General features: G+C 38.0%; 1 protein-coding gene across 4 annotated transcripts in view; it reads left to right on the top strand.

Moving 5' to 3' along the window:
• The window catches only part of EXD2 (exonuclease 3'-5' domain containing 2), a 97,389-nt gene that overhangs the window by 30,301 nt on the left and 43,956 nt on the right, over positions 1-23,132 (top strand). For 2 of the 4 annotated variants that reach the window (XM_068543647.1, XM_068543649.1), the window contains exon 1: positions 4,125-4,224. The exons of the other annotated variants lie outside the window; for them this stretch is intronic. The gene's annotated coding sequence lies outside the window, so the exon portion shown is untranslated. Of the gene's footprint in view, positions 1-4,124; positions 4,225-23,132 lie in introns of those variants that run through there. 4 annotated transcript variants of the gene reach the window in all.

The raw sequence follows: 23,132 nt of genomic DNA, 5'->3' as shown, positions 1-23,132 counted from the left end.
CATAGTCACGTGGCCACCATAATTATTCACAATGGAGACAGAAAGATGTATTTTTTAGTGCATTTAATACCCTGACTTCTGTTACTAAGTAGAGAGGAGAATGGATATTGGGTAGGCCACTAGCACTTCTGCCACAGTTCCTCTTAAATTTTCTGTACATGATGTCCTAATGCTTGGCATTAAGTTGTCCTTGGAATCAATAAATAAATGAATAAACCATTTTTAGATAAATCAAGCAGTTCACAGCATGATCTCTCTCTCGCTCTCTCTTTTTTTTTTTTGTAATTAATTGACTTTATTTCTAGAGCAGATTTAGGTTCAGAGAAAATTCTAACATAAAGCACGAGTTCCCATATGCCTTCCCCCCAACCCTCCCCCCACCCCCTTGCCACACACGCGCAGTTTCTCTATTAACATCGTCCACTGGTGTGGTATGTTTGTTACAATTGATGAACCAATACTGATACATTATTACTAACTAAAGTCTATAGTTTAGGATTTTCTCCTTGTGTTGCACAGTTCTATGGGTTTTAATACATGCATAATGTCATGTATCCACCATTACAGTATCATACAGAATAGATTCACTGGCCTAAAAACCCTCTGTGCTCCACCTATATACCCCTCTCTTCCTCCCCAGGAACCTCTGGCAACCACTGATCTTTTTACTGTTATCATAGTTTTGCCTTTTCCAGAATATAATGTAGTTGGAATCACACAGTATGTACCCTTCTCAGACTGGCTTCTTTCACTTAGCAATATGCATTTAAGGTTCCTCCACATCTTCTTATGGGTTGATAACTAATTTCTTTTTATCACTGAATAATATTCCACTGTATGAATGTAATACAGTTTTGTTATCTATTCACCTATTGAAGAATGTCTTGGTTGCTTTCAATTTATGACTAAAGCTGCTATAAACATTTGTGTGCAAGTTTTTGTGTGGATTAAGTTTTCAACTCATTTGTGTAAATACCTAGGAGCATGATTGCTGGATTGTATGGCAAAACTATGTTTAGCTTTGTTAAGAAAGTGACAAAGTATCTTCAGAAGTGGCTGTACCATTTTGCATTCCAGCCAGCAATGAATGAGAGTTCCTGTTGCTCCATATCCTTGTCAGCACTTGGCATTGTAGTGTTTGGATTTTAGCCATTCTAACAGAATTTAGAGAATCAATGAAATACTGGTATCTCATTATTGTTTTAATTTACAATTCCCTAATAACATACAATGTTGAATATCTTTTCACATGCTTATTTTGGATATCATATAACTTCTTTGAAAGGTCTATTCAGATCTTTTGCTCACTTTTTAATTGGGTTGTTGAGTTTCAAAAGTTCTCTCTGTATTCTGTATAACAGTCCTTTATTAGATATGTGTTTTGCAGATATTTCCTCCAAGTCTGTGGCTTGTCTCTTCATTCTCTTGTCTAATAAATTTTTGGCATAAAGTCGTTCATTATATTTTCTTATTTCTTATATCTCTGCTGTATTTTGTTATGTTCCCCCTTCTGATCCTAGTATTATTTATTTGTTGTTATTTCTCTTCTATCTGGATCAATCTCACAGAACTTTTTTCATTAGTGTTTTCAAAGATCTAACCTTAGTTTTGTTGACCATATGAATAGCATCTTTTTCTATTTTATTAATTTATTCTCTGATTTTTGTTATTCTCTTCCTTCTAGTATTTTGGATTTATTCTTTTGTTTTTTCTAATGTATTAGCTGATCACTTATGTAATTGATTTTTAGTCTTTCTTATTTTCTAGTGTAAAAAGCATATAAGGTTATCAATTTACATGTATCCTATAAATTTTCATATATATATAGTATTTATTATTACTTCTCAAATCTAATATTATAAGTTTCCATTGGGATTTCTTTTCTGAGCTTTAAATTACTAAGATTTTTTAAAAAAAATTCTCCAAATATATGGAGCTTTAAAAACAATCATTTTATTATTGATTTCTAACTTAATTGTAATGTGGTCAGAAAATGAGATCCGTATGATAGCATTTTTATTTCAGTATGTAGAAAGTTGCTCAATGGTCTAAATCAAAATTAATTTTCTTAAATCTTTGGTTTTAAAGTATGTGTGTACTCAAAATACTGGGTGCAGAGTTCTATGCATGTTCCTTAGTAAATGTTAATTAATGGTGTTGGAGACAATCCTGCAATCACTGGTGAGTCTTGGATGTCTTTTCATATTTAAGAGTGCTATAGGCTGAATGTTTTGTGTCTCTTCAAAATTCATATGTTGAAAACTAACTCCCAACATAATGGTATCAGGAGGCAGAGGCCTTTGAGAAGTGATTAGGTCATGAGGGTGGAGCCCTCATGAGTGGGATTAGTGCCTTATAAAAGAGGCCCAAGAGGACTTCCCTGGTGGTCCAGTGATTAAGACTGCATCCTTCCAATGCAGGGGATGCAGGTTCAATCCCTGGTTGGGGAACTCAGATCCCACATGCTGCGTGGTGTGGCAAAAAAAGAAAAAAAAGAAAGCCCAAGAGAGCTCCCTACCCTTGGTTAAGTGAGGACACAGTGAAAAGACAGCTGTCTATAAACCAAGAAGTAGGCACTCACCAGACAATAAATCTGTCAGCACCTAGATCATGGACTGTGAGAAATAAATTTCTGTTGTTTATAAGCCACCCAGTCAATGGTATTTTGTTATTACAGTCCAAAGGGACTAAGACAGAGTGAAGTACTAAAAAGTTGACTGGAAACTATTTATGCATAGATGGGGCTTGTTGACTGGCCCTTAAATGTAGGGTGATTGCTTATGGATGTAGACAGTTTATTATGGGATCCCTCAAATGATATATCCTTCCATTCTAATCTAATTTCTATCCTCTAAAATTATACTGATATTTGTTTGACTGCTATTATCTCCTCTACTGTTCTTTTTCTTCTTTGGGCTTATAAACTTTTCACTCCTTTATTTTCATTAAAAAAAAAAAAAAAAAAACAAAGAAAACCCCCCCAAAAACCATCACTTTTTATTGATGTTTGTATGCATTCAGAAACCCACCATAAATATGCAACCTGAACACACATGTAAACCAGCACTCAGATTAAGAAACAGAACATTATTAGCATTTCAAGAACCTCCCCATGTTCTCTTCCAGAGTCACTACTCCACTAAGAGTAATCACTACGTTTGTTACCCAACCAAACTTGGGTCCGCTCACCTGCGCATAGTAAAGCCAATCTGCTGACACTGGATTGTGGTGTAGGAAAGTGCAGCATTTATTGCAAGACACCAAGCAAGGGTCCAGGCAGCTAGGGCTCAAAAGATCTGAACTTCCCGATGGCTTTCAGGGAAAGGTTTTTAAAGACAGGGTGTGGGAAAGGGGTTGTGGGTGTGAGTGATCAGCTTGTGGACATTCTTCAGATGGGTTGGTGATGAGGTAATAATAATACTACTGTCTCATGAGGTTATGAATATTAAATGAGATAAAATATGTAAAACGTTTTGCAAAGTTCCTAGCACACTGTGATCACAGTCATCAAATGGCAGGTATTATTATCGCTTATATTGTTTATGCACGTCTCATTTCTCCTATTTTACACATTCTATGACAAAGCAACAGCACATAGCACACATTAGCTGCCTCACAAATAACAGTTGCTGATAAAGACTGGGTGAATGAAAGTTTTTAAATATAAATGGAAGGTATTGTGGTTATTGTAAAAGATGGCATAAATTATTATAATGGCTATAGTATAAAATGCGCTGCTAATGAGGAATACATTATTTAAACAAGTGTCTCTTCTATTTACCTTCATTATTTAACAGTTAAGAAAATCTATGCAGTGGAGAAACACTACTGGAGCTAATTAGTAAGGACAGTTAAATGTCCCAGATTGCATTTGTAAGGATTCCAGAGGCTTCTTTCTTTAAAACCAAAACAAACAAAAATATCACCCGAAAACAAAAACAAAAACACCACTTATCCGAAAAGATGTTAAGGCTTTCCAATTTTAACAAATCTTTTGTTCAACAGTGGAGAAACTCGGGAGGCACCAGCTGCCCCCGACTACTTCCGTACAAGATGGCGTCGTCCATTTGTACACCCCGACTGGGGTTGTCCCTTTAGCCCGTCACAGGACCGGAAGTGGTTTCGGTCCTAGTGGATCCGGGTGGGTGCGCGCAGGTGGCCACAGAGGTTCCAGTTCTTCAACGTGAGGCGCCGCAGGTGTTCCGGTGGGGTCCAGGGCCGCAGGTAAGCGAGGATCAGGGGCCGGCGAGGCTGTCCTCCAGACTTGTGCGAGTGGCGGAGGGGGTTTCCAGCGCGGATTGAGGAGAGGGCTCAGGAAGCTGGCGATGTCACCGTGTGCGGGGGCGACTGCTTGCGGGGACCTCGTTTTCCCCAAGCGACTTGGCCCTGCCTCTCTCCCCGCCCCGCTCGCCCGTGGCGGGGGCGGTTCAGCACCCAGGTACGCTCCGAGGGCTCTCACCTCGGTCCGCGGCCTCCCACGCCCTTCCCTGGCCGCCTTCTCGGACCCCCTTTTGCTCTCTATAGGAGTACATACCAAACCTTCGTGGCTTCTTTTTTTGTTGTTGTTAATTTAATTTAATTTATTTTTTATACATCAGGTTCTTGTTATCCATTTTATACATATTAGTGTATATATGTCAATCCCAGTCTCCCAATTCATCCCACCACCACCCCACCACCACCCGCCCCTCGCCTTCGTGGTTTCTTGACCCAATTAGCTAAAACGGAAGCACCGCTCGCAGCATCTGGCAACTCCTTGGGCGCTGCGTGTTGCACGCGTCCACAGTTAGAGTTTGGTCCCCTCCATTCGTCCCCCGCCCCCATTGTTACCACCTCTTTCCTCCCAGACCACACCCGCTGCTCCGGGCCTTGCTGGGAGCCACCTCTCCCTTTTCGCATCCCTGGAATAGATCAGAACCAGAACGTTAATGATTATTTATTACAAAATTGATATCTGCTCGTTAAAATATAAAGGAAACCCAAACCTTTATAAACCTTTGATATATTAATGGACGCAAGCTCCCTTAGATACCCATTCCTTGAAAACACTATACCGTATTTTTTTAGTTGCATTGCAAGGGTAGAAGGAACAGCACTGAAAGGTTTTGTTAATATCTAAGTTACGAGGTACGGGAGAAAAGAGGTTTAAGAGGGGGAAGGAATTATAAATTTTGGTCAAGTTGCGTTTGTTTTAAAAAATGTATTTATTCTTCTATATTTATTTTGGTTGTAGTCCATGCATACAATCATATCAAAAATTTAAACAAAATAGATCCTCTTTGACCTATCTCTTTACATCTCCATCTTTTCTTCTTTAATCTCTTGACCCCAAGTAAAAACTGTTAACAGTTTGGGGTGTTTTTTCTATTTCTTTGTCTTTACATTTATTGATATGTGTTTGTACATATAAGTATGTAAGATTTTGTGTTAAACTTTTACAAATGTGGCATATTGTACCTCTTCAACAACTAGACGTTTATGCTTAAAAATGGGTCTTGGAACTTTTTCTTTGTCAATATGTAGACATCTAGCATATTCGTTCTACCTGCTCTGTAAATTCCAGAGTGTGTTAAGATCCCATTGTATGTGAGATACCATAGGTTGCTTACAGTTTTTCACCATTAGGCACGGTGTCGCAGAGAACATCCTTCCACCTGCGTCTGTGTGCTTGTGTGAGCGTTCGTCAAGGATAGAAACCTGCAGGTGGAATTAGTGGACGTTTAATGCCAAACTGCCCAACAGTGTATAATAATACCTATTTCCCCAGCTCTTTTAAACATTTGATGGTATCAATCTTTTTTACTTTTGCCAATCTGGTGGGTGGAAAATGACTCTAATTTGGTGTTTTAATTTGTATTTCCCTAGTCATTGGTGAGATTGAGCATCTTTTCATGATTGTTGGTTATTTGTATTACCTCTTTTGAGAAATGTCTCATTTCTGTTGGGTTGTCTTTTATATATGGTAGTGTTTTATATATTCAGGATATTAATCTTTTATCATTCATATATATTTGAAATATTTATTCCCAACATACTACATTTTAAAGTTGTTACTTATCTTTTAACCATATGGCATCTTTGTAGAACGAAAGTTGTAAATTTTGTGTTTAAATGTATCAGTCTTTTACTATGTGTATTTTGTATTTTGTGGCTTTCATTCCTTATCCCAGTGGTTCTCAAATGGGAGCTATTTTGCTTTCTAGGAGCAACTTGGCAATGTCACGAGACATTTTTTGGTTGTCATCTAGTGGTTAGAAGCCAGGGATGATGTTAAACATCCTACAATGCACAGAAAAGCCCCTATAACAAAGAATTTTTCTGGCCTAAATTGTCAGTAGTGCTGAGGTTGAAAAACCCTGTTCTACCTTGAGGCAGAGTTTTCTCTTATGGGTATGTTTTCTCCTGTAAGTTGTTATATGGTAGAGTTTTTCTCTAATTCCTGTGTGTGTGTGTGTGTGTGTGTGTGTGTGTGTGTGAGAGAGAGAGAGAGAGAGAGAGAAAATGGTGTGTGCCTTATTATTCTTTCCAAACAATATCACTCTGAATATCAGTCCATTCTTGACCCACTAATCTAAAATGCCACATTTATCATGTACTAATTTCTCACCCACATAGTGTCTGTTTCTGGACTCTCTTCTGTTCTATGTCCTAGTTTTCTATTTTGCTGGACCAATACCATAACATTCTATATCAAATATATATCATACTTTGATATCTAGTACTGTAAATAGTCCTCATGATTATTTTTATTGTTATTTTATTGTACGTCATATACTTTATCAGCTCACATACTCATTATTTAATCAGTGTTTTCGGGGTAGTCTTACAATTTTCCAGATTAATTTTAGAATCAGCTTGTCAAATAGTTTTTTTGTTTTGTTTTTTTTGTTTTGTGTTGTTTTGTTTTGGCTGCATTGGGTCTTTGTTGCTGTGTGCGGGCTTTCTCTAGTTGTGGCAAGCAGGGGCTACTCTTCGTTGCGGTGCACGGGCTTCTCATTGCGGTGGCTTCTCTTGTTGTGGAGCATAGGCTCTAGGGCACGTGGGCTTCAGTAATTGTGGCACACGGGCTCTAGAGTGCAGGCTCAGTAGTTGTGGCGCATGGGCTTAGTTGCTCTGCGGCACATGGGATCTTCCTGGACCAGGGATGAAACCCGTGTGCCCTGCATTGGCAGGTGGATTCTTAACCACTGTGCCACCAGGGAAGTCCTCAAGTAGTTTTTTTTAAAGTTGCTTTATTGAGATGTAATTCATGTAATTTGTTGCTTAAAGTGTACAGTTCAGTGATTTTTAGTATATTCACAGTTATGCAGCCGTCACTACAACCTAATTTTAGAACATTTTTATCATCCCCCAAAGAATCCCATACCTATTAGCAGTCACTCCCCTTCCCATTCCCCAACACCCTAGCCCTAGAGAGCCACTAGTCTTTCTGCCTTTATAGATCTAAATATTTTGTATAAATGGAATCATACAATTTGTGGTATTTTGTGATTGGCTTCTTTCACTTAGCATAATGTTTTCAAGGTTCACCCATGTTGTAGCATGTGTCAGTACTCATTCCTTTTTATTGGTGAATAAAATTGTATCCTATGGTGTATTTGTTTCCTAGGGATATGGTATCGAAGTGAGGCAAACTGGGTGGCTTAAAATAACGAATGTATTCTCTCACAGCCCCGGAGGCTATAAAGTCCAAAATCAAGGTGTCAGCAGGACTGTGCTCTCTTTGAGGGCTCTAGGGGAGAATCCTTTCTTGCCTCTTTCTAGTTTCTGGTGGTTGCCAGCAATCCTTGGCATTCTTTGGCATTCCTTGGCTTGCAACTGTGTAACTACAACTTCTGCCTCTGTTTTCTTTACATGGCCTTCATCCCAGAGTGTCTATCTTCACATGGTAACTCTTTCTGTGCAAGTCTATCTCTGTGTCTCTTCTCCCCTTCATGTAGGACACAAGTTATATTGAATTAAGGGCCCACTCTATTCCAGCAGGACCTCATTTTAACTTAATTAGGTATGCAAAGGCCTTTTCCAAATAAAGTCACATTTGTAGGTAATGGGGGTTAGGACTTTAACATATCTTTTGGGGGAACACAATTCAACCCATACCATTATGGATATGCTACATTTTATTTATCCATTCATGAGCTGATGGACATTTGGGTTGTTTCCATTTTCTGGCTATTATGAATAATGCTGCTGTGAGCTACTGGGTGGACATGTGTTTTCATTCCTCTTGGATATATACTTAGGAGTGGAGTTGCTAGGTCATATGGCAACTCTATGTTTAATCATTTGAGGAACTGCCAGATTATTTTCCAAAGCAGCTGTACTATTTTCTGTCAACATCAGCAATGTGTGAGAGTTCTAATTTCTCCATATTATTGCCAGCACTTATTAGCTGTCTTTTTAATTAGAGCCATCCTCGTGGGTGTGAAGTAGTATCTCATTGTGGTTTTGATTTGCATTTCCCTAATAGCTAATGATGTTGAGCATCTTTTCATGTGCTTATTGGCCATTTGTATATCTTCTTTGATGAAACGTCTATTCAGATTCTTGCCTGTTTTAAATTGGTTTATTTGTCTTTTTATTATTGTTATGAATTTTTTAATTTTTTAAATTTATTTTATTAAAAAATTGTTTTTTGGCTGTGTTGGGTCTTCTTTGCTGCCCACGGGCTTTCTCTAGTTGCAGTGAGCAAGGGCTACTCTCTGTTGTGGTGTGCAGGCTTCTCATTGCGGTGGCTTCTCTTGTTGCGGAGCACGGGCTCTAGGCGTGTGGGCTTCAGTAGTTGCAGCATGTGGGCTCAGTAGTAGCGGCATGTGGGCTCTAGAGCACAGGCTCAGTAGTTATGGCACATGGGCTTCGTTGCCCCATGGCATGTGGGATCTTCCTGGACCAGGGATTGAACTTGTGTCCCCGCCTTGGCAGGCAGATTCTTAACCATTGCACCACCAGGGAAGTCCCATAAGAGTTTTTTATATAGTCCAGATACATGCCCTTGCGAGATCTATGATTAGCAAATATTTTCTCCCATCCCATGGGTTTTTTCACTTTCTTGATGGTCAATTCATTTTTTTGTTTGTTTGTTTTTTTGTTTTTATTTCCATTACTCTAGGAGGTGGATCAAAAAAGATCTTGCTGTGATTTATGTCAAAGAGTGTTCTTCCTATGTTTTCCTCTAAGAGTTTTATAGTGTCCGGTCTTACATTTAGGTCTCGAATCCATTTTGAGTTTATTTTTGTGTATGGTGTTACGGAGTGTTCTAATTGCATTCTTGTACATGTAGCTGTCCAGTTTTCCCAGCACCACTTATTGAAGAGACTGTCTTTTCTCCAGTGTATATCCTTGCCTCCTTTGTCATAGATTCGTTGACCATAGGTGCGTGGGTTTATCTCTGGGCTTTCTATCCTGTTCCATTGATCTATATTTCTGTTTTTGTGCCAGTACCATATTGTCTTGATTACTGTAGCTTTGTAGTATAGTCTGAAGTCAGGGAGTCTGATTCCTCCAGCTCTGTTTTTTTCCCTCAAGACTGCTTTGGTTATTTGGGGTCTTTTGTGTCTCCATACAAATTTTAAGATTTTTTGTTCTAGTTCTGTAAAAAATGCCATTGGTAATTTGATAAGGATAACATTGAATCTGTAGATTGCTTTGGGTAGTATAGTCATTTTCACAATATTGATTCTTCCAATCCAAGAACATGGTATATCTCTCCATCTGTTGGTATCATCTTTAATTTCCTTCATCAGTGTCTTATAGTTTTCTGCATACAGGTCTTTTGTCTGCCTAAGTAGGTTTATTCCTAGGTATTTTATTCTTTTTGTTGCAATGGTAAATGGGAGTGTTTCCTTAATTTCTCTTTCAGATTTTTCATCATTAGTGTATAGGAATGCAAGAGATTTCTGTGCATTAATTTTGTATCCTGCAACTTTACCAGATTCATTGATTAGCTCTAGTAGTTTTCTGGTGGCATCTTTAGGATTCTCTGTGTATAGTATCACGTCATCTGCAAACAGTGACGGGCTTACTTTTTCTTTTCCAATTTGTATTCCTTTTATTTCTTTTTCTTCTCTGATTGCCGTGGCTAGGACTTCCAAAACTATGCTGAATAATAGTGGTGAGAGTGGACATCCTTGTCTTGTTCCTGACCTTAGAGGAAATGCTTTCAGTTTTTCACCACTGGGAATGATGTTTGCTGTGGGTTTGTCATATATGTCCTTTATTATGTTGAGGTAGGTTCCCTCTATGCCCACTTTCTGGAGAGTTTTTATCATAAATGGTGTTGAATTTTGTCAGAAGCTTTTTCTGCATCTATTAAGATGATCATATGGTTTTTCTTCTTCAGTTTGTTAATATGGTGTATCACATGGATTGATTTGCGTATATTGAAGAATCCTCGCATCCCTGGGATAAATCCCACTTGATCATGGTGTATGATCCTTTTAATGTGTTTTTGGATTCTGTTTGCTAGTATTTTGTTGAGGATTTTTGCATCTATATTCATCAGTGATATTGGTCTGTGATTGTCTTTTTCTGTAGTATCTTTGTCTGGTTTTGGTATCAGGGTGATGGTGGCCTCATAGAATGAGTTTGGGAGTGTTCCTTCCTCTGCAATGTTTTGGAAGAGTTTGAGAAGGATGGGTGTTAGCTCATCTCTAAATGTTTGATAGAATTCACCTATGAAGCCATCTGGTCCTGGATTTTTGTTTGTTGGAAGATTTTAAATCACAGTTTCAATTTCATTACTTGCGATTGGTCTGTTCATATTTTCTATTTCTTCCTGGTTCAGTCTTGGAAGGTTATACCTTTCTAAGAATTTGTCCGTTTCTTCCAGGTTGTCCATTTTATTGTCATAGAGTTGCTTGTAGTAGTCTCTTAGGATGCTTTGTATTTCTGCAGTGTCTGTTGTAACTTCTCCTTTTTCATTTCTAATTTTGTTGATTTGAGTCCTCTCCCTCTTTTCCTTGATGCGTCTGGCTAATGGTTTATCAATTTTGTTTATCTTCTCAAAGAACCAGCTTTTAGTTTTATTGATCTTTGCTATTGTTTTCTTTGTTTCTATTTCATTTATTTCTGCTCTGATCTTTATGATTTCTTTCCTTCTACTAACTTTGGGTTTTGTTTGTTCTTCTTTCTCTAGTTCCTTTAGGTGTAAGTTTAGATTGTTTATTTGAGATTTTTCTTGTTTCTTGAGGTAGGCTTGTATTGCTATAAACTTCCCTCTTAGAACTGCTTTTGCTGCATCCCATAGGTTGTGGGTCATCGTATTTTCATTGTCATTTGTCTCTAGGTATTTTTTGATTTCCTCTTTGATTTCTTCAGTGATCTCTTGGTTATTTAGTAACGTGTTGTTTAGCCTCCATGTGTTTGTGTTTTTTACGTTTTTTTCCCCTGTAATTGATTTCTAATCTCATAGCGTTGTGGTCAGAAAAGATGCTTGATATGATTTCAATTTTGTTAAGTTTACCAAGGCTTGATTTGTGACCCAAGATGTGATCTATCCTGGAGAATGTTCCATGCGCACTTGAGAAGAAAGTGTAATCTGCTGTTTTTGGATGGAATGTGCTATAAATATCAATTGAATCTGTCTGGTCTATTGTGTCATTTAAAGCTTCTGTTTCCTTATTAATTTTCTGTCTGGATGATCTGTCCATTGGTGTAACTGAGGTGTTAAAGTCCCCCAGTATTATTGTGTTACTGTTGATTTCCTCTTTTATAGCTGTTAGCAGTTGCCTTATGTATTGAGGTGCTCCTATGTTGGGTGCATATAGATTTATAATTGTTATATCTTCTTGGATTGATCCTTTGATCATTATGTAGTGTCCTTCCTTGTCTCTTCTAACATTCTTTATTTTAAAGTCTATTTTATCTGATATGAGTATTGCTACTCCAGCTTTCTTTTGACTTCCATTTGCATGGAATATCTTTTCCCATCCCCACACTTTCAGTATGTATGTGTCCCTAGGTCTGAAGTGGGTCTCTTGTAGACAGCATATATATGGGTCTTGTTTTTGTATCCATTCAGCCAGCCTTTGTCTTTTGGTGGGAGCATTTAATCCATTCACATTTAAAGTAATTATTGATATGTATGTTCCTATTACCATTTTTTAAATTGTTATGGGTTTGTTTTTTAGGTCCTTTTCTTCTCTTGTGTTTCCCACTTAGAGAAGTTCCTTTAGCATTTGTTGTAGAGCTGGTTTGGTGGTGCTGAATTCTCTTAGCTTTTGCTTGTCTGTAAAGCTTTTGATTTCTCTGTCGAATCTGAATGAGATCCTTGCTGGGTTGAGTAATCTTGGTTGTCGGTTCTTCCCTTTCATCAGCTTAAATATATCATGCCACTCCCTTCTGGCTTGTAGAGTTTCTGCTGAGAAATCAGCTGTTAACCTTATGAGAGTACCCTTGTATGTTATTTGTTGTTTTTCGCTTGCTGCTTTCAATAATTTTTCTTTGTCTTTAATTTTTGTCAATTTGATTACTATGTGTCTCAGCATGTTTCTCCTTGGGTTTATCCTGCCTGGGAGTCTCTGCACTTCCTGGACTTGGGTGGCTATTTCCTTTCCCAAGTTAGGGAAGTTTTCTACTATAATCTCTTCACATATTTTCTCGGGTCCTATGTCTCTCTCTTCTCCTTTTGGGACCCCTGTAATGCGAATGTTGTTGCGTTTGATGTTGTCCCAGAGGTCCCTTAGGCTGTCTTTATTTCTTTTCATTCTTTTTTCTTTATTCTGTTCCGTGGCCGTGAATTCCACCATTCTCTCTTCCAGGTCACTTATCCGTTCTTCTGCCTCAGTTATTCTGCTATTGATTCCTTCTAGTGTATTTTTCATTTCAGTTATTGTATTGTTCATCTCTGTTTCTTCTTTAATTCTTCTAGGTGTTTGTTCTTTAATTCTTCTAGGTCTTTGTTAAACATTTCTTGCATCTTCTCCATCTTTGCCTCCATTCTTTTTCCGAGGTCCTGGATCATCCTCACTGTCATTATTCTGAGTTCTTTTTCTGGAAGGTTGCCTATCTCTACTTCATTTAGTTGCTTTTCTGCCATTTTATCTTGTTCCTTCATCTGGTACATAGCCCTCTGCCTTTTCATCTTGTCTGTCTTTCTGTGAATGTGGTTTTTGTTCCACAGGCTGCAGGATTGTAGTTCTTGCTTCTGCTGTCTGTCAGTTCATTTTTTAAAACGTTTTTTTAAAAATTAAGTTTGCATTTAATTTACTACATTATTTTGAGTATTTCTGTAAAACAATCTCTTCTTTATTAAGGAAAAATAGGGTAATTATAGTACCTTCTGTAGAGAGTTGTTGAAAAGATTAAATGAGTAATGTATATATGAATATACATGAGTATGCATGTAAAGAGCCTGGCACATGATATGTGCTCTGTAAGTGACAGCTGCTATAATATATTTCTGCTCTTCCAGTCTTCTTCTATATCTTCAGTAAAGCTTTCTGTTTTGCTTCATATTGATCTTGAACATTTCTTGTTGAGTTTACACCTAGGTTTGTGTGTGTGTACATGTGGTTGTTGTTTTAAACACATGTGGCTTGTGGGACTTTCCTGGTGGCACAGTGGTTACGACTCCATGCTCCCAACGCAGGGGTCCTGGTTTCGATCCTTGGTCAGGGAACTAGATCCCATATGCATGCTGCAACTAAGAGTTTGCAACTAAGGAGCCCTCAAGCTGCAACTAAGGACCCTGCGTGCCACAACTAAGACCTGGAGCAACTAACTAACTAAATAAATAAATAAAACAAAAAACATGTTGCTTGTAGTTTTAAAACAGCTTATATTGCTGTGGGATTTTCTTCATATTTTTGTAATGGGTATGGAAAGCTATTGATTTTATATTCATCAAACTTTCAAAATTTTAAGTTGTAAAAGTTGTGACTTGTTTACTAATCCAGGTGATTCCAATGCCTCCATTCTGATAGGAACTGTCCTTTTCCATTCTGCCTTCTTCTGCCCTGATTTGGATCTTCTTTCCCTCTTGGCCGTGCTATTGTGAGTCTTCTAACGGGTCTCTCTGCCTCTAGCCTTGCCCTCCTCCAGTCCAGCACCCACACTGCTACTATGGTGTTCTTTGAAATAGGAGCCTGAACTTGTCACTTCTCTTATAAGTCTGTTATTGGCTTTCCATTACCTATAAGGTTTTATCTTTCAGGGTAATAGAAGGCTCCTCACAACTTGACCTATATCTACTCCTTCTAGCATCATCCCTCTCTGTTTCCTTACTTGCACATTATGCTCTAGCACAGTGCTATCCAGTAGAAATATAATGTGAGCCCCATAATAATTTAAAGCTTTCTAGTAGCCACATTAAAAGTATAAAAAGAAACAGGTGAACTTAATTTTAACAGGTTTTATTTAACCCAGTATATCCAAAATATTATGTCAACGTAAGATGTAAAAAATCGGGAATTCCCTGGCAGTCCAGTGGTTAGGACTCTGCACTTCCACTGCAGGGGGCACAGGTTTGATCCCTGGTCAGGGAATTAAGATCCTGCAAGCCACGTGGCATGGCAAAAAATATATATATATATAAAAAATCAATATGGAATTAATAGAGATAGAAAGTATAATCACCAGTATCACGAGGCTTCGTGCCTTTTGTATCCTTGCACATGCTATTCCCTCTGCCTTGTGCACCTGGAGAATGTTTGGTCATTTTTTAACACCAGTACCAGTCTCAGTGCTTATTGCTCTCAGCGAGTGTTTTTCTTAATAATCCCCCTACTCTTTCCTCTTTGCCATCCCTGTACTCGTGTGTGCTTCTGTTGTTGGTGTTTCCTCACCAAATTGCAGCTTGTTCAATACACGCATTTCTCCTTTTCTGAATCCTGCATTTTTGAAAGCAGCTTGTGCCATTTAACTCTTTTTACCCAAAGTCTAGCACAATGTCTGGTTTATTGAAAGTGCTATTTACATGTTTGCTGAATGAATCCCTTGGCTGGGAAAAAACCCACACAAAATCTCTCCATATAAAAATGAATTAGTAAGTTTTTAAAATATTGCCAACAGTTCCCTCATATGGAGGTACCCCACTTGCTCCTTCAATCTCCCTGTGAGGCCTTTCTTTTTCTCAGGCCACACGTGATAAAGAATAAGTAGGAACCTGATAGCCTGGGAATTCTAGGTCTGCGGGAGCCCTTCTCAATGGAAGCAAATCAATAATACTCTGTTTTTTCAACTTTTCTACTGTAACGTAACCTCATTTTAGTGTTATTAACCATGGAGATAGTTTGAAATACAAAAATAAATTTGAAAAATGAATTAATAAAAACACATGTTAGATGCTGTTATTTTCTTTGAAAACAGAAATTCACTTTTCTATCCAAAACATGTTTAAGTTGGGAGGGGAGGCACAATCAAGATGAAAATTGGTCTCAAAGGGCAAAGTGTTTGGCTGAAACAAACAAGAGGAAATTTAGAAGAAAGAAATGTAAAATTTTGGATTTAAGTGCAAAGTATAAATTACAAGTATATAAAATGGGGAACTCAATATGATTTCAGTGAATTTTAATTTACCACAAACTCTATGAGGGTCATCAGTGTGATTCTGCTATTCAAAAACCTATCATTGGGCTTCCTTGGTGGCGCAGTGGTTGAGAATCTGCCTGCCAATGCAGGGGACACGGGTTCGAGCCCTGGTCTGGGAAGATCCCACATGCCGCGGAGCAACTAGGCCCGTAAGCCACAACTACTGAGCCTGCGCGTCTGGAGCCTGTGCTCCGCAACAAGAGAGGCCACGACAGTGAGAGGCCCGCGCACCGCGATGAAGAGTGGGCCCCGCTCGCCGCAACTAGAGAAAGCCCTCGCACAGAAACGAAGACTCAACACAGCCAAATAAATAAATAAATAAAATAAATTTATTAAAAAAAAAACCTATCATTTCATCCATCATTAATAAAATATAGGGTCCAGACCCTGGGAAGTAATAGTACCAATGTCGTCCACATCAATTAGAACATGTCTCAAGTATTGAATACAGACCTGGGTGCCACATTTAAGAGATACTTTGACAAGCTTGGAGCCATTCAGAAAGATCTAGCCATGATGGCAAGTGGTCTATAAACTAGGTCACGGGAAGCTGATTGGGTTAAGTAGAATGTACTAAGGGGAGTAATAAGAGCTATCTTCACATATTTCACAAGTTCTAAGGAGGGAGTAAACACTTGTCATTTCAGAGGCCAGACTGAACATCAAAGAGAGCAGTTTCTATATAGGGAGCTTTTACAGAATGCAAGGACTTTTCAACAAAAACTGCCTCTTACGGTGATGAACTCTGTTCCTGGACGTATTCAGGTAGAGATAAGGTCATGATCTGTCAGGATTACCGTGGAAAGAAATCTTGAATTGTGTGGGAGCTGAATTTGGCTTCTAAATTTTAACTCTATGATTCTTTGTTTTCCTTTAATAGTTCTGTGGTTTATAGAACCTCAGTAGTAGTCGTAGATAACATTTTTTTAACCCTAACGTGCTAGCCAATATTCTGAGTATTTTCATCATCTTACTTAAGTCTCACAATAATCCTACATGGTAGGTACTATCCTTCCCATTCTACTGAGGAGGAAACTGAGGCTTAGCGAAGTTCAGTAATTTTCCCAAGTTTATATAGCTAGCAATTGGCAGAGGCTGGATTTGAACTCAGGATATTTGACTCTAGGGCTCATGTTGTTATCCTCTACTTTAAGCTACTCTCTAAACATTTTAACATATTTGTTTAATTCATTAAAATGAGATTTATTTCAGGAATATAATCATATGTCTTAAATGTTAAGTGGGATATTTACTTTGCCTATCTCTAAAAAGCACCACTAAAAATCTTATATTTTTCTAATTATGAATATATACATACTCGTATAGAATTTGAAAAATCAAAACTATTCATAACCCCACTACCCTTAGGTAACCATTGTTATCGGTTTGATGTTGTTGTTTTATACAATTTTTTTTTTTAAAGAATGGCAGATCCTTTCAGTCACTGAAGATAGTGAAGCACTGAAAGCTTTGGATCCCCAAGCAAGTCCTTAGCAAGGTGTCTTAGTCCGTTTGGGCTGCTGTAATAGAATACCACAGACTGGGTGGTTTATAGACAGCAGTTCTCACAGTTCTGGAGGCTAGAAGTCTGAGATCAGATTGCCAGCATGGTTGAGTCCTGATGAGAGTTCTCTTCTGGGCTGCAGACTGCCAACAACATCTTATTGTATCCTTTTATGGCAGAGGTCAGAGAGAAGCAAGATCTCTTGTGACTTTTTAAGGGCACTAATCCCATTCACGAGGGTGCCACCCTTTTGACCTCATCTGATCCTAATTACCTTCCAAAGGCCTCACTTTCTAATATCAAATATTGGGGGTTGAGATTTCCACATGAATTTCGGAGGGACACAAACATGCAGTCTATAACACAAGATTTGATTTTTCTCACTCCTAACCCAGTATTGAACCATACTGCTTCTTTATAGTATGAAGGCTCAATAAGGGGAAAACAATTTTGTTTCACATGAATAAACAGATTTTTGTAATTTTGATAATTGAATTAGAAATATTTATCATAGGACTTCCCTGGTGGCGCAGTGGTTAAGTATCCACCTGCCAATGCAGGGGATACAGGTTTGAGCCCTGGTCCGGGAAGATCTCACATGCCATGGAGCAACTAAGCCCATGCACCACAACTACTGAGCCTGCGCTCTAGAGCCTGCGAGCCACAACTGTTGAGCCTGCAAGCCACAACTACTGAAGCCCACGTGCCTAGAGCCTGTGCTCTGCAACAAGAGAAGCCACTGCAATGAGAAGCCTGTGCACCACAAAGAAGAGTAGCCCCCACTCGCCGCAACTAGAGAAAGCCTGTGCGCAGCAACGAAGACCCAATGCAACCAAAAATAAATAAATAAATCCATTTATTTATTTATTTATTTATTTATTTATTTTAAAAAAATTTATCATAAAATGTTAACATATAATACCTTGAATTGAGTTTTATTCATTCAGTAAATACTTATTATTATCAGTTCTGTGCTACTTGCTGAAGATATTTATATATAAATGAAGAAACCAGTTAAGGTCCCTATACGTGCTGGAGATATTTATATATAAATGAAGAAGCCAGTTAAGGTCCCTATTTTCATGAGGTTTACATTCTAGTGGGAAAGATAGACAATGAATGAACCAGCAGTCGTTAATTCTTCAGTTGGGCCAACAGGAGAAAAATCAGAAATATCCCTGAATTTTGACAATTGCATACACTTGTGTAACACAAGCCTCCATCAAGACATGAAACTTTATCACAGTTCCAGAAAGTTCCTTCATGCCTGAAATGCTCTTCCTTAGAATTTGTCATATCTGGCTTTTTTTGTCATTCGGTGCTCAGCTTAAATGTCTCTTCCCTGTACCCACCTCTCCCAGAGGCAACTATTGTTCATATTTTTTTCTACCGTAGATTAGTTTTAGCTGTTCTAGAACTTTATATAAATAGACTTATACAGTATCTCTTTTATATCTGGCTTCTTTCACTCGGTGTTATGTCATTTAAGATCCATCCAGATTGCATGTATCAGTAATAAGTTCCTTTTTATTGCTGGTTAGCATTCCATGTAGGTATACCACTTGGGCTGTTTCCAGTTTGGGGCTGTTATGAATACAGCTGTAATGAATATTCTTATTACAAGTCTTTTTGTTGATATATTTAATTTCTCCAACTTGGGACTCAGAGAACTGTACCAAATCTGACCTCCTTCATCTTCCCAGTCTTCATTATGTGGATATTGAGTTTCTCAATCCATCCTCTGTGTCCCTGTTCTTACATTTTCTACCTCTTTATCTCTGTGATGCGTTCTGGGTGACTTCCTCAGATTTATCCTCAGTTCAGTAACTTTTTCTCTCTCTCTGTATGTCTGATCTGCTGTTTAACCTGTCTATTGAGTTTTTTAAAAATTTTAACAGATTTTTTCATATCTAGAAATTCTACTTTTTGTTGCCTCCTGTTCATGTTTGGGATTTTATTTTCCTGAATTTCCCTGGTTGTTACTTTGAAGTCTCTTTCAGATCTCAGTTATAGATATTTTTTTGCTGGCTCTGTGAGCTATTATTATTGATTTTAGGGTTTTGGGTTTTATTTTGTTTTCATTCGTTTGTGAGCACTCTTCTAGGGAGTGATCTTCCGTGGGAGTCCTGCATGTTTCTTGCATGATAAAGCAGTTTTAGCATTGCATGGTAAAACAGTTTTATGATCAGCTCTGCTTGGTTCCAACAGAACTGACCAATTCTAAGCATTTTAGTTTTAGTTTCTTGGCTGAGGGTTTCCTTTTTCAAGGATAATGTGAACTTGGGTCCTTTATCTGTCCAGAGTGCAGGTTTGAGGGGCTGTCCTTTCATGAGGGACTCTGTTCATATTCTTTTTTTTTAATTGAATGAAAGATTCTTTATATTCTATAATACTTTACAGCTTTCAAAAGTTTCACACACATGATTTCATATAATCCCAAAATAACCCCCTTTTTTCCTCCTACCCCTATCTTGCCCCTTCCCCTTCCCTCACCCCCTGGTAACCACTAGTTTGTTCTCTGTGAGTCTGCTTCTTTCTGTTATATTCACTAGTTTGATATATTTTTTAGATTCCACATGTTGGTGATATTATACAGTATTTGTCTTTCTTTGTCTGACTTATTTCACTTTGTGTAATGCCCTCTAAGTTCATCCATGTTGCTGCAATGGTAAATTTTCATTCTTTTTTTATGGCTGAGTAGTATTCCTTTGTATATACTGTATCTTCTTTTTTAAAAAAATTATTGAAGTATAGTTGATTTACAATGTTGTGTTAGTTTCAGGTGTACAGCAAAATGATTCAGATATATACATCCTTTTTCAGATTCTTTTCCCTTATAGGTTATTACAAAATATTGAGTATATTTTAAGTACTGGGCTATACAGTAGGTCCTTGTTGGTTATCTATTTTATATATAGTAATGTGTATACGTTAATCCCAAACTCCTATTTTATCCCTCCCCCATCTTCCCCTTTGGTAATCATAAGTTTGTTTTCTATGTCTGTGGGTCTGTTTTTGTTTTGTAAATAAGTTCATTTGTGTCATTTTTTTAGATTTCACATTTAGGGGATATCATATGATATTTGTCTTTGTCTGACTTACTTCACTTAGTATGAATCTCTAGGTCCATCCATGTTGCTGCAAATGGCATTATTTCATTCTTTTTTATGGCTAAGTAATACTCCATTGTGTATATATACCACATCTTCTTTATCCATTCCTCTGTTGATGGACATTTAGGTTGCTTCCATGTCTTGGCTATTGTAAATAGTGCTGCAATGAACATTGGGGTGCATGTATCTTTTCGAATTAGTGTTTTTGTTTTTTGGGGGTATATACCAAGGAGTGGAATTTTTGGATCATATGGTAGTTCTATTTTCAGTTTTTTGAGAAACCTCCATACTGTTTTCCACAGTGGGTGCACCAATTTACCTTCCCACCAACAGTGTACAAGGGTTCCTTTTTCTCCGCATCCTCGCTAGCATTTGTTATTTGTGGGTTTTTTTGATGATAGCCGTTCTGACAGGTGTGAGAATGTGGTTTTGATTTGCACTTCCCTGATGATTAATGATGTTGAGCATCTTTTCACGTGCCTGCTGGCCATCTGCATTTCCTCTTTGGAAAAATAGCTATTCAGTTCTTCTGCCCACTTTTTAATTGGGTTGTTTGTTTTGTTTTGTTTTTTGATGTTGAGTTGTATGAGCTGTTTATATATATTGGATATTAATCCCTTATTGGTCATATCATTTGCAAATATTTTCTCCTATTCAGTAGATTGTCTTTTCATTTTGTCAGTGGTTTCCTTTGCTGTGCAAAAGCTTTTTTTTCTTTTGGCTGTGTTGGGCCTTTGTTGCTGCGCACGGGCTTTCTCTAGTTGCAGCGAGCGGGGGCTACTCTTTGTTGTGGTGCGTGGGCTTCTCATTGCAGTGGCTTCTCTTGTTGCAGGGCATGGGCTCTAGGCACGCGGGCTTCAGTAATTGCAGCACACGGGCTCGGTAGTTGGCGGCACAGGGGCTCTAGGTCACCTGGGCTTCAGTAGTTGTGGCGTGCGGGCTCAGTAGTTGTGGCTCATGGACTCTAGAGTGCAGGCTCAGTAGTTGTGGCGCACGGGCTTACTTGCTCCGCAGCATGTGGGATCTTCCTGGGACCAGGGATTGAACCCGTGTCCCCTGCATTGGCAGGCAGATTCTTAACCACTGCACCACCAGGGAGGTCCCTTTTTTTTCTTTTTTTAAAAAATTAAAAAATATATATTTTTAAATAAAAATTTTTTTCTTTCTTTTTTTTCTGTGCAAAAGCTTTTACATTTAACTAAATGCTATTTGTTTATTTCTTCTTTTATTTGCTTTAGGAGATGGATCCAAAAAAATATTGCAATTTATGTCAAAGAGTGTTCTGCTTATGTTTTCTTCCAGGAGTTTTATAGTATCCAGTCTTACATTTAGGTCTGTAATCCATTTTGAGTTTATTTTTGTATGTGGTATTAGAGAATGTTCTAATTTCATTCTTTTCCATGTAGCTGTCCAGTTTTCCCAGCACCACCTATTGAAGAGACTGTCTTTTCGCCATTGTATATTCTTGCCTCCTTTGTCATAGATTAGGTAATCAGAGGTGCATGGGTTTATCTCTGGACTTTCTGTCCTGTTCCATAGATCTATATTTCTGTTTTTTGTGCCAGTACCATACTGTTGTGATTACTCTAGCTTTGTAGTATAGTCTGAAGTCAGGGAGCCTGATTCCTCCAGCTCCATTTTTCTTTCTCAAGATTGCTTTGGCTAGTCGGAGTCTTTTGTGTTTACATACAAATTGTAAAATTTTTTGTTCTAATTCTGTGAAGAAATACCATTGTATTTTGGTAGGGATTGCATTGAATCTGTAGATTGCCTTGGGTAGTAAGGTCATTTTCACATTAATTCTTCCAATCCAAGAACACTATGTATCTTTCCATATGTTTGTATCATCTTCAATTTCTTTCATCAGCATCTTATAGTTTTCCAAGTACAAGTCTTTTACCTCCTTAGGTAGGTTTATTCCTAGGGATTTTATTCTTTTTGATGTGATGGTAAATGGGATTGTTTCCTTAATTTCTCTTTCTGATAGTTTGTTGTCATTGTATAGAAATGCATCAGATTTCTGTATATTAATTTTGTATCCTGCAACTTTACCCAGTTCATTGATCGGTTCTAGTAGTTTTCTGGTGGCATCTTTAGGATAGTATCATGTCATCTGCAAACAGTGACTGTTTTACTTCTTCCTTTCCAATCTGGATTCCTTTTATTTTTTTTTCTTCTCTGATTGCTGTGGCTAGCTTTCAGCCTCCACCATTGAGTATGCTTTCAGCCTCCACCATTGAGTATGATGTTAGCTGTAGGTTTGTCATTTATGGCCTTTATTATGTTGAGGCATGTTCCATCTATTTCTTTGTATGTTTTTAAAGAATGTGTATTCTCAAAATGCTGGGTGAAGAATTCTATACATGTTCCTTAGAAAATGCTAATTAATGATGTTGGAGACATGCCTGCAATAACTGGTGATTCTTGGATGTCTTTTCATATTTAAGAGTGCTGTAGGCTGAATGTTTTGTGTCCCCTCAAAATTCATATGTTGAAAACTAACCCCATTTGGGGGGACTTTGAGAAGTGATTAGATCATGAGGGTGGAGCCCTCATGAGTGGGATTAGTGCCACTCCCTTCTGGCCTGCAGAGTTTCTGCAGAAAATAAGCTGATAGCCTTGTATATTATTTGTTGCTTTTCCGTTGCTGCTTTTAATACTATCTTTCGTTTTTGTCATTTTGATTACAATGTGTCTTGGTGTGTTCCTCTTTGGGTTAATCCTGTATGGGACTCTGTGCTTCCTGGACTTATATGTCTGTTTCCTTTCCCAGGTTAGGAAAGTTTTCAGCTATTATGTCTTCAAATATTTTCTCAGGCTCTTTCTCTTTCTCTTATTCTTCTGGGACCCCTATAATATGAATATTAGTGGGCTCGATGTTATCCCAGAAGTCTCTTAAACAGTTCTCATTTCTTTTCATTCTTTTTTTTTCTGTTCAGTGGCAGTGATTTCCACTACTTTGTCCTCCAGGTCACTTATCCGTTCTT

This window comes from Eschrichtius robustus, chromosome 1 (assembly GCF_028021215.1).
Source record: "Eschrichtius robustus isolate mEscRob2 chromosome 1, mEscRob2.pri, whole genome shotgun sequence".
Taxonomy (NCBI): Eukaryota; Metazoa; Chordata; class Mammalia; order Artiodactyla; family Eschrichtiidae; genus Eschrichtius; species Eschrichtius robustus.
The sequence above is the reverse complement of the archived record's forward strand: the minus strand, read 5'-3'. Positions and strand labels throughout refer to the sequence as shown.